Here is an 11,004-nt window from a genome sequence, read left to right on the forward strand (position 1 = left end):
GAATCATGTATGCAGGGTAGGAAGCATTAAGGCCATGTGGCACCAATGTCATGATCGCCTGTCCTAAGCCAGTGCCAATCAATCCAAAACCTTGGGTGGCCATGGGAATAATGCACTTTCATTTCTGAAAATAGCTAGACACACACCAAAAATGTCATTTTATATTTTCAAAATCAGCAAGTAGCCTAAGATAAATGCAAAACAAAGAGTTTAGGGAATATATAGCCTACTGCTTTTGGAGAGAACTTTGAATAATCCTTCATTTCAACAAAAGGTAAGTAGACCTAATCAAGTGTAGTACACAGCATGCCAGACTAGACCAGCTACTGTAACTGTAGGCATAGGCCTACCTGCTTTGATTTGATTTATTATTAGTGTCTTGCATCTTTAGGATGCCCAGCTCACTTGAGCAATGGGGTTATAAAACACTGGCAGTGTGTTCAACTATTTTTTTGCAGTAGAAAAAGACAATTAACATACCTGTTTGTCCCGCAGTGTTCTGATGTGGATGACAGACACAGGTAGCCTATAATACTTTGCATCATAGGATGTTTTTAAGAGCTCTGGATGTGTTTTCTTAGTAACCTCACTATATATCTGTATATTCATTATCTCGTTGAAATGCACAGATTGATTTAACATGTAGCTAGCTACACTTCGAGTAGTTTCCTGATGAAAATGAATAGGCTGAATGACTGATGTATCAGTTTAATGATCTACTGGCCTGTGACCAGCTACTCTTCTCTTCCTTGACTGTGTGGATGAATTAGATTTTTGTTCCCTCTCCCGAATGCACGCTGCATGTACCTCTCTATGGTATACTCGCAAGACCGATGCTGGAGTCGAGAAGCAGGTACGGGAGTTGATATTTAATTAGGAACAGACAAAGAGCAAGACAGGAACAGCGTCAGCACACGGATACACAACGACAAGCAACAATCAATGCAGCAGCGGGGAACAGAGATTAGGAACTGACAAATATAGGGTAGGTAATAAACAGGGGATTGAGTCCAATAATACACTGATGCGCGTGACTGGGAAAGGAAGGTGTGCATACTGATGGTGGCAGGAGTGCGTAATGCTGGGGAGCCTGGCACCTTCGAACGCCAGGGAAAGGGAGCGGGAGCAAGCACATCCCAGAGCTGCCCATTCTGTCTCATCAATGTATCCCAAAATGCACACAGGTATGACCTTTGACTCCCCCCCCCCCCCCTCCCCCCCTCCCCAAGGTGGACCCATGGAGATGTCATTAACATTCCAATTATTTTATACATGATTTCATAATAACATATCAAGTGCCTTATTTTGCAAAGATTGTTCTCTGATAATACAAAATGACATTACATATCCTCCATCCTGTTGGTCCAAATAACCAATGCCAGTTTATTTATCTATTTTTTTTATTTCACCTTTATTTAACCAGGTTGACCAGTTGAGAACAAGTTCTCATTTACAACTGCGACCTGGCCAAGATAAAGCAAAGCAGTGCGACAAAAACAACAACACAAAGTTACACATAAACAAACAAAGTCAATAACACAATAGAAAAATCTATGTGCAGAGTGTGCAAATGTAGAAGAGTAAGGCAATAAATAGGCCATAGAGGTGAAATAATTACAATTTAGCATTAACACTGGAGTGATAGATGTGCAGATGATGATGTGCAAGTAGAGATACTGGGGTGCAAAAGAGCAAGAGGATAAATAACAACATGGGGATGAGGTAGTTGGGTATTTACAGATTGGCTGTGTACAGGTAGGGTACACATCGGTAAGCTGACAGCTGATGCTTAAAGTTAGAGAGGGAGATATAAGATTCCAGCTTCAGTGATTTTTGCAATTCCTTCCAGTCATTGGCAGCAGAGAACTGGAAGGAAAGGCGGCCAAAGGAAGTGTTGACTGGGGATGACCAGTGAAATATACCTGCTGGAGCGTGTGCTACGGGAGGGTGTTGCTATGATGACCAGTGAGCTGAGATAAGGAGGGGCTTATAGATGACCTGGAGCCAGTGGGTTTGGCGACAAATATGTAGTGAGGGCCAGCCAACGAGAACATACAGGTCGCAGTGGTGGGTAGTATATGGGGCTTTGGTGACAAAACGGATGGCACTGTGATGGTGTGTTGGAGGCTACTTTGTAAATTATATCGCCGAAGTCAAGGATCGGCAGGATGGTCAGTTTTACAAGGATATGTTTGGCAGCATGAGTGAAGGATGCTTTGTTGTGAAATAGGAAGCCAATTCTAGATGTAATTTTGAATTGGAGATACTTAATGTGAGTCTGGAAGGAGAGTCTAACCAGACACCTAGGTATTTGTAGTTGTCCACATATTCTAAGTCAGAACCGTCCAGAGTAGTGATGCTAGTCGGGCGGGTGGGTGCGGGCAACAATCGGTTGAAGAGCATGCATTTAGTTTTCCTAGCATTTAAAAGCAGTTGGAGGCCACAGAAGGAGTGTGGTATGCCATTAAAGCTCGTTTGGAGGTTTGTTAACACAGTGTCCAAAGAAGGGACAGATGTATACAGAATGGTGTCGTCTGCGTAGAGGTGGATCAGAGAATCACCAGCAGCAAGAGCGACATCATTGATATATACAGAGAAAAGAGTCGGCCCGATAATTGAACCCTGTGGCACCCCCATAGAGACTGGACAGAGACAGGCTCTCCGATTTGACACACTGAACTCTATCTGAGAAGTAGTTGGTGAAACAGGCGAGGCAGTCATTTGAGAAGCCAAGGCTATTGAGTCTTGCCGATAATAATGTGAAGACGGCTGCACAGTACTGTCTTTTATTGAAGATGCTGCAGGGGGGGCTGTGCTGTTGGCCGGGGTAGGGGCTTTCCAGTTGGAAAACATGGCCAGCCGTAGAAAAATGCTTATTGAAATGATCGATTAATGTAGATTTATTGGTGGTGACAGTGTTTCCTAGCCTCAGTGCAGTGGGCAGCTGGGAGGAGGTGCTCTTATTCTCCATGGACTTTACAGTGTCCCAAAACATTTTTGAATTAGTGCTACAGGATGCAAATATTGGTTCCTGACTTCCCTGAAAAGTTGCATATCGCGGGGGCTATTCAATGCTAATTCTGAACACCACAGGATTTTTTCATGCTGGTCAAGGGCAGTCAAGTCTGAGGTGAACCAAGGGCTATATCTGTTCTTAGTTCTACATTTTTAGAATGGGGCATGCTTATTTAAGATGGTAGGAAAGCACTTTTAAAGAGCAACCAGGCATCCTCTACTGATGGGATGAGGTCAATATCCTTCAAGGATACTCAGGCCAGGTTGATTAGAAAGGCCTACGTTTGACCGCGGACCCATCACCCACGCAGGCATTGAGGCAGTGATCACTGAGATCCTGGTAAGAATAACAAATTCGTATTTACAATGACGGCCTACCCCAGACGACGCTGGGCCAATTGTGCGAAGCCCTATAAGACTCCCAATTACGGCCAGATGTGATGCAGCCTGGATTTGAACCAGTTGCACTGAGATGCAGAACTTCTTGCACTGGGATGCAGTGTCTCAGACTACTGCTTCACTCTGGAGCCCCAATAGCACATTTCAGACGCGAATGCAATAAAATGCACTTCACATGAAAAAACGATGAAAATAAAAACGGAAATATTTACTACATACGAGGATTTTTAAAAAATAATAACAATTTAAAACTGAAAGACTGAAAAAACACCCTAAGGTAAATGCACCACTGTCCAGTGTGCATTGACAGGTGATTAGAACGCTTCTTGTGGGCATTTTTACACCTGTTCAATGTTCATTTACATTTGATTAGAACGTGTGTTATGGTCATTTTTACACGCGATCATTACACCTGTTCAATGTTAATTTACAGGTGATTAGAACGTGTGTTATGGCCATTTTTACACGCGATCATTACACCTGTTCAATGTTCATTTAGAGGTGATTAGAACGTGTGTTATGGCCATTTTTACACGCGATCATTACACCTGTTCAATGTTCATTTACAGGTGATTAGAACGTGTGTTATGGTCATTTTTACACGCGATCATTACACCTGTTCAATGTTCATTTAGAGGTGATTAGAACGCTTGAATATTGTACTTTCAGACGCATGAAATTGTACCATTGCACACCTTCTGAACGCCTGTGTCGTAACGGGTACATTTCATGGGTCTGAAAGTACCACATTGTAGCCCCTCCCACCTCAATTTCCGTGAGTTTGACTTTGTTTGACTTCCGGCCTGTTGAGATGAATCGCTTACCCAGGGAGGGAGTTTCTAAATATGGATCAAATTGTTCAAATGAGTCAAGGCGTTGGTGAGAAATGGAAGAAGAAATGAAAACAACTTTTCCCACATAGCATTACAACTACAAAGTTGACGCTGGCTAGCTAACTTATTTTAATTTAAATAGTTAGTTAACAAGCTAGCAATAGTCTTATGTCTAGCCTGTAACTAATGGTTGTTACGTTGTGGGACAGAGCAATAGTTATTTATACTTGTCCTTTGGTTGAGACTAACATTCGTTTAGAAAATAATTGTTTACTTTATGTATATTTGTTGTGTAATTGTTTGGATTTGCTAGTTGGCAAGCTGAGATGTGTTTGCTCAAGTTAGCTAACTTAGCTATTCGCTCATGTTTTAGGAGAACTGTGGGATTCTGTATTTTACATTATAGCCATTAATATATATATATGATTAAATATCATGATGTTGGCTGTGTGAGGTATCTGCATTTGTGCACTTGAGCATCATCATGAGATTAAACAACTGCTTGCTACATCTACTTGTCTGTTTGTGTGTGTGTGACAAGAACTGAGTAACATGGTGTGACCTGCATGTTGCAAAACTGTAGATAACAGCCCAGCAGATGCTTTGTCCTTGTGTTTGTATGTAACAATATTGAGCACATGGTGTGACTTGCCCTATCTTACAAAGTTGTGGTTAATCAGGTAAATGGAGAGGTGGTCATCACGAGGTTTAACCGAGATGGAAAAATACTGAACAACACAATAGCAGGACCTGAGCAACTGTTATAACTATACTGCGATACCAGAACAGTAAGAATCTATACATCGACGGAGGGAGGACTCCAAGAAGCGCCAAGAGGCGGGGACCCGCCTGAGCGCCTGCGATAGGCTGAGCAAGTCTAAACCACGCTCAGCCTCTACTGTGATAGGCCAACAGACGTTGGAACAATGTCTATCACAGAATAAGAACAACTGTTTACGGACATCCTGTCAGTTCTCTGTTCTGCCCTGCGTGGTATTACAGTGAGCCCGTATATACGAAAGTTGCATTTGCCATTTATTGCTTAGCTAATAAAAAATACATAGTATACAATCGATGACTCTTTGTCATATTTATCCTGATACCAGATTTGAATTTACGCAACTGTGACAGAACAGACTAGCTCCTTGCAGAATCTTGACAAAAGAGAATGTGGAATAAGATCTGGCTGTTGCAGTGCCCAGACAAGGTGAGAGCAAACTGCTACAGAGATAAAAAGGTAAGATCTTATCTTGATTAGCTATATTTCAAGTTTGAACCAATGCAATGGGTATTTTATTGACTTGCTAAATGACATGCTTTTCCTGAAAATGTCTATCTGATAAAGTTGTTAGTTCTAGGAAATGTAAAGTACTCAAACATCTGCAGACCAGTGAGGAGGAGGAAAGCCAATAAGACAAGAATTACTAGCTAGTTATATCAGACTTTTATTGGCTTGCTAAATGAACTGCTTTTCCTGAAAATGTCTCTGATAAAGCTACACTCTTGGAAAAAAAGGTGCTATCTAGAACGAACATAAGTTATTCAGCTGTCCCCGTAAATAACTTTTTGAAGAACCCTTGTTGGTTCCAGGTTGAACCACCTTGTTGGTTCCAGGTTGAACCACCTTGTTGGTTCCAGGTTGAACCACCTTGTTGGTTCCAGGTTGAACCACCTTGTTGGTTCCAGGTTGAACCACCTTGTTGGTTTCAGGTAGAACCACCTTGTTGGTTCCAGGTAGAACCCTTTCCACAGAGGGTTCTACCTGGAACCCAAAAGGGTTACACTATGGGGACAGCTGAAGAACCCTTTTGGAACCCTTTTTTCTAAGAGTGTATACTATTTTTTTCTAATGCAATATCCATGTTACAGCCACAACATGATGATCATGTAGTCAAGCATCTGAAGACTAGCAAGGAGGAGAAAAGCCTGCTTTGGATGAGCAAGGGAGAACAATAACTAGCTATATCAGATAAACATGTTCAGGAGAAGCAGGGAGAGAGCAAGCTAGTAGTAGTAACATTATTATTAGAAACCACACATGTGCATGTATCTGTGTTTTATATTTTAAGCAATAAGGCAGCTCGGGATTTGTGGTATGTGGACAATATACCACGGCTTAGGGCTGCAACGCAGAGTGCCTGGATACAGCTCTTAGCCATGGTATATAACCCCCAAGGTGCCTTATTGCTATTAAAAAACTGGTTACCAACATAATTACAACAGTCAACAAGTAGTATTGACTCATACCCAGGGTATACGGTCTGATATACCACAGTTTGCTATCTGTCTCATGTTGTACCGATCATCAACATGAACAAGACTGAATTCTGTTGAATTGTCAACTGGTCTAAATTGTTGTTAGGATGATGTTGCTGTTCAGAATGACATGTTTTACTGTTGATGTTCACAGGAATCTCCAAATGCTATTTTGAACGAGCACAAGGGATGAAGGAGTGGGAGGAAAGCGGACAGCTTCATTCTACCAAACATACAATGTTTGCTTCATGAATAATAGTTACATCTGAAATAAATACAGAAATATTTTAGTTTATTCTGTTTCTGTTTTTATGCTGGATGAGTAATTTAGCAGGTCTGTATTATAATGTATTGTTTTGAAACGCTCATTAAATATCTATTCAGTCAAAACTCACTTATTTTACGTTTGCTAAAATAATGTATGTTTTGTACTGTTACTTTTTACATTCTGAAACAGTCTCGTTAGTTTTGAGCTAGACTATGATCGGGGAAATGTCTTCTGTAAATGTCTACTACCCTTTTTAAAATGTTGATGAATGAAAGTAGCACCTTTTCTTATAGTTTGTTGCTTCTGTCTGATGAGGAAGTGGGCGATGTGTAATACATTGGAGGAGGACGGGAGAATTAATGAGAAATCAGAACTTGGCAATGTCAGGGAATAAGTAGGATAAATGTACATCCTATTAATGGCAAAAGAAACTGCAGAGGTAGCTTTAAGATAACATGCTCATATCTAATGTTATGTACTGCACAGACGGCTAGCCAGCTATTTTCAAAACATTGGATTACCAATTTGAGCGGTGACGTCTCAGTTTGCACCACATTTTGACATGGAGGTATGTCACCTAGAGATGAACGTACTTTGGTGCAAAAAGTGAAAATCCATCCCAGAACAACAGCAAAGGACCTTGTGAAGATGCTGGAGGAAACCGGTACAAAAGTATCTATATCCGCAGTAAAACGAGTCCTATATCGACATAACCTGAAAGGCCGCTCAGCAAGGAAGAAGCCACTGCTCCAAAACCACCGTAAAAAAGCCAAACTACGGTTTGCAACTGCACATGGGGACAAAGATCGTACTTTTTGGAGAAATATACTCTTGTCTGATGAAACAAAAATAGAACTGTTTGGCCATAATGACCATCGTTATATTTGGAGAAAAAAGGGGGAGGCTTGCAAGCCGAAGAACACCATCCCAACCGTGAAGCACGGGGGTGGCAGTATCATGTTTTGGGTGTCCTTTGCTGCAGGAGGGACTGGTGCACTTCACAAAATAGATGGCATCATGAGGAGGAAAATTGTGGATCTATTGAAGCAACATCTCAAGACATCAGTCAGGAAGTTAAAGCTTGGACGCAAATGGGTCTTCCAAATGGACAATGACCCCAAGCATATTTCCAAAGTTGTGGCAAATTGGCTTATGGACAACAAAGTCAAGGTATTGGAGTGGCCATCAAAGCCCTGACCTCAATCCTATAGATAATTTGTGGGCAGAACTGAAAAAGCGTGTGCGAGCAAGGAGGCCTACAAACCTGACTCAGTTACACCAGCTCTGCCAGGAGGAATGGGCCAAAATTCACCCAACTTATTGTGGGAAGCTTGTGGAAGGCTACCCAAAATGTTTGACCCAAGATAAACAATATTACCTGAATTAGCCCGACTAACTGGTGCTCCCACACATCGGCTACTCGGACAATTTGCATTGTGTCCCGCCAACCCCTCTTTTACACTGCTTCTGCTCTGTTTATCATCTATGCATAGTCACTTCAACTATACCTACATCTACAGTGGGGAAAAAAAGTATTTAGTCAGCCACCAATTGTGCAAGTTCTCCCACTTAAAAAGATGAGAGAGGCCTGTAATTTTCATCATAGGTACACTTCAACTATGACAGACAAAATGAGAAAAAAAATCCAGAAAATCACATTGTATGATTTTTAATTAATTTGCAAATTATGGTGGAAAATAAGTATTTGGTCACCTACAAACAAGCAAGATTTCTGGCTCTCACAGACCTGTAACTTCTTCTTTAAGAGGCTCCTCTGTCCTCCACTCGTTACCTGTATTAATGGCACCTGTTTGAACTTGTTATCGGTATAAAAGACACCTGTCCACAACCTCAAACAGTCACACTCCAAACTCCACTATGGCCAAGACCAAAGAGCTGTCAAAGGACACCAGAAACTAAATTGTTGACCTGCACCAGGCTGGGAAGACTGAATCTGCAATAGGTAAGCAGCTTAGTTTGAAGAAATCAACTGTGGGAGCAATTATTAGGAAATGGAAGACATACAAGACCACTGATAATCTCCCTCGATCTGGGGCTCCACGCAAGATCTCACCCCGTGGGGTCAAAATGATCACAAGAACGGTGAGCAAAAATCCCAGAACCACACGGGGGGACCTAGTGAATGACCTGCAGAGAGCTGGGACCAAAGTAACAAAGCCTACCATCAGTAACACACTACGCCGCCAGGGACTCAAATCCTGCAGTGCCAGACGTGTCCCCCTGCTTAAGCCAGTACATGTCCAGGCCCGTCTGAAGTTTGCTAGTAGGCATTTGGATGATCCAGAAGAAGATTGGGAGAATGTCATATGGTCAGATGAAACCAAAATAACACTTTTTGGTAAAAACTCAACTCGTCGTGTTTGGAGGACAAAGAATGCTGAGTTGCATCCAAAGAACACCATACCTACTGTGAAGCATGGGGGTGGAAACATCATGCTTTGGGGCTGTTTTTCTGCAAAGGGACCAGGACGACTGATCCGTGTAAAGGAAAGAATGAATGGGGCCATGTATCGTGAGATTTTGAGTGAAAACCTCCCATCAGCAAGGGCATTGAAGATGAAACGTCTTTCAGCATGACAATGATCCCAAACACAACGAAGGAGTGGCTTCATAAGAACTATTTCAAGGTCCTGGAGTGGCCTAGACAGTCTGCAAATCTCAACCCCATAGAAAATCTTTGGAGGGAGTTGAAAGTCCGTGTTGCCCAGCAACAGCCCCAAAACATTAGTGCTCTAGAGGAGATCTGCATAGAGGAATGGGCCAAAATACCAGCAACAGTGTGTGAAAACCTTGTGAAGACTTACAGAAAACGTTTGACCTCTGTCATTGCCAACAAAGGGTATATAACAAAGTATTGAGATAAACTTTTGTTATTGACCAAATACTAATTTTCCACCATAATTTGCAAATAAATTCATTAAAAATCCTACAATGTGATTTTCTGGGTTTTTTTTCTTCTCATTTTGTCTGTCATAGTTGAAGTGTACCTTTGATGAAAATTACAGGCCTCTCATCTTTTTAAGTGGGAGAACTTGCACAATTGGTGGCTGACTAAATACTGTTTTGCCCCACTGTACATACAGTGTCTTGAGGAAGTATTCACCCCCTTGATATTTTTCCTATTTTGTTGCCTTATAACCTGGAATTAAAATATATATTTTTTTTTTTGGGGGGGGGGGGGGGGGTTGTATCATTTTGATTTACACAACATGCCTGCCACTTTGAAGATGCAAAATGTTTTTTTGTGTGAAACAAACAAGACATATTACAAAGTCAATACTTTGTAGAGCCACCTTTTGCAGCAATTACAGCTGCAAGTCTCTTGGGGTATGTCTCTAGAATGTTGGCACATCTAGCCACTGGGATTTTTGCCCATTCTTCAAGGCAAAACTGCTCAAGCTCCTTCAAGTTGGATGGGTTCCGCTGGTGTACAGCAATCTTTAAGTTATACCACAGATTCTCAATTGGATTGAGGTCTAGGCTTTGACTAGGCTATTCCAAGACATTTAAATGCTTCCTCTTAAACCACTCAAGTGTTGCTTCAGCAGTTTGCTTAGGGTCATTGTCCTGCTGGAAGGTGAACCTCCATACCAGTCTCTCTTGAAGACTGAAAAAAGGTTTCCCTCAAGAATTTCCCTGTATTTAGCGCAATCCAACATTCCATCAATTCTGACCAGTTTCCCAGTCACTGCCGAGGAAAAACAAACCCACAGCATGATGTTGCCATCACCATGCTTCACTGTGGGGATGATATTCTTGGGGTGATGAGAGGTGTTGGGTTTGCATCAGACATAGCTTTTCCTTGATGGCCAAAAAGCTCAATTTTAGTCTCATCTAACCAGAGTACCGTCTTCCATATGTTTGGGGAGTCTCCCACATGCCTTTTGGTGGACACCAAATGTGTGGAGCTTTGCAGCTCCTTCAGGGTTATCTTTGATCTCTTTGTTGCCTCTGATTAATGCCCTCCTTGCCTGGTCTGTGAGTTTTGGTGGGTGGCCCTCTCTTGGCAGGTTTGTTGTGGTGCCATATTCTTTCCATTTTTTAATAATGGATTTAATGGATATTTCGGATATTTTTTTATAACCCAACCATGATATGTACTTCTCCACAACTTTGTCCCTAACCTGTTTGGAGGACTCCTTGGTCTTCATGGTGCCACTTGCTTGGTGGTGCCCTTGCTTAATGGTGTTGCAGACTCTGGGGCCTTTCAAA

Source organism: Oncorhynchus clarkii, chromosome 27 (assembly GCF_045791955.1).
Source record: "Oncorhynchus clarkii lewisi isolate Uvic-CL-2024 chromosome 27, UVic_Ocla_1.0, whole genome shotgun sequence".
Classification (NCBI taxonomy): domain Eukaryota; kingdom Metazoa; phylum Chordata; class Actinopteri; order Salmoniformes; family Salmonidae; genus Oncorhynchus; species Oncorhynchus clarkii.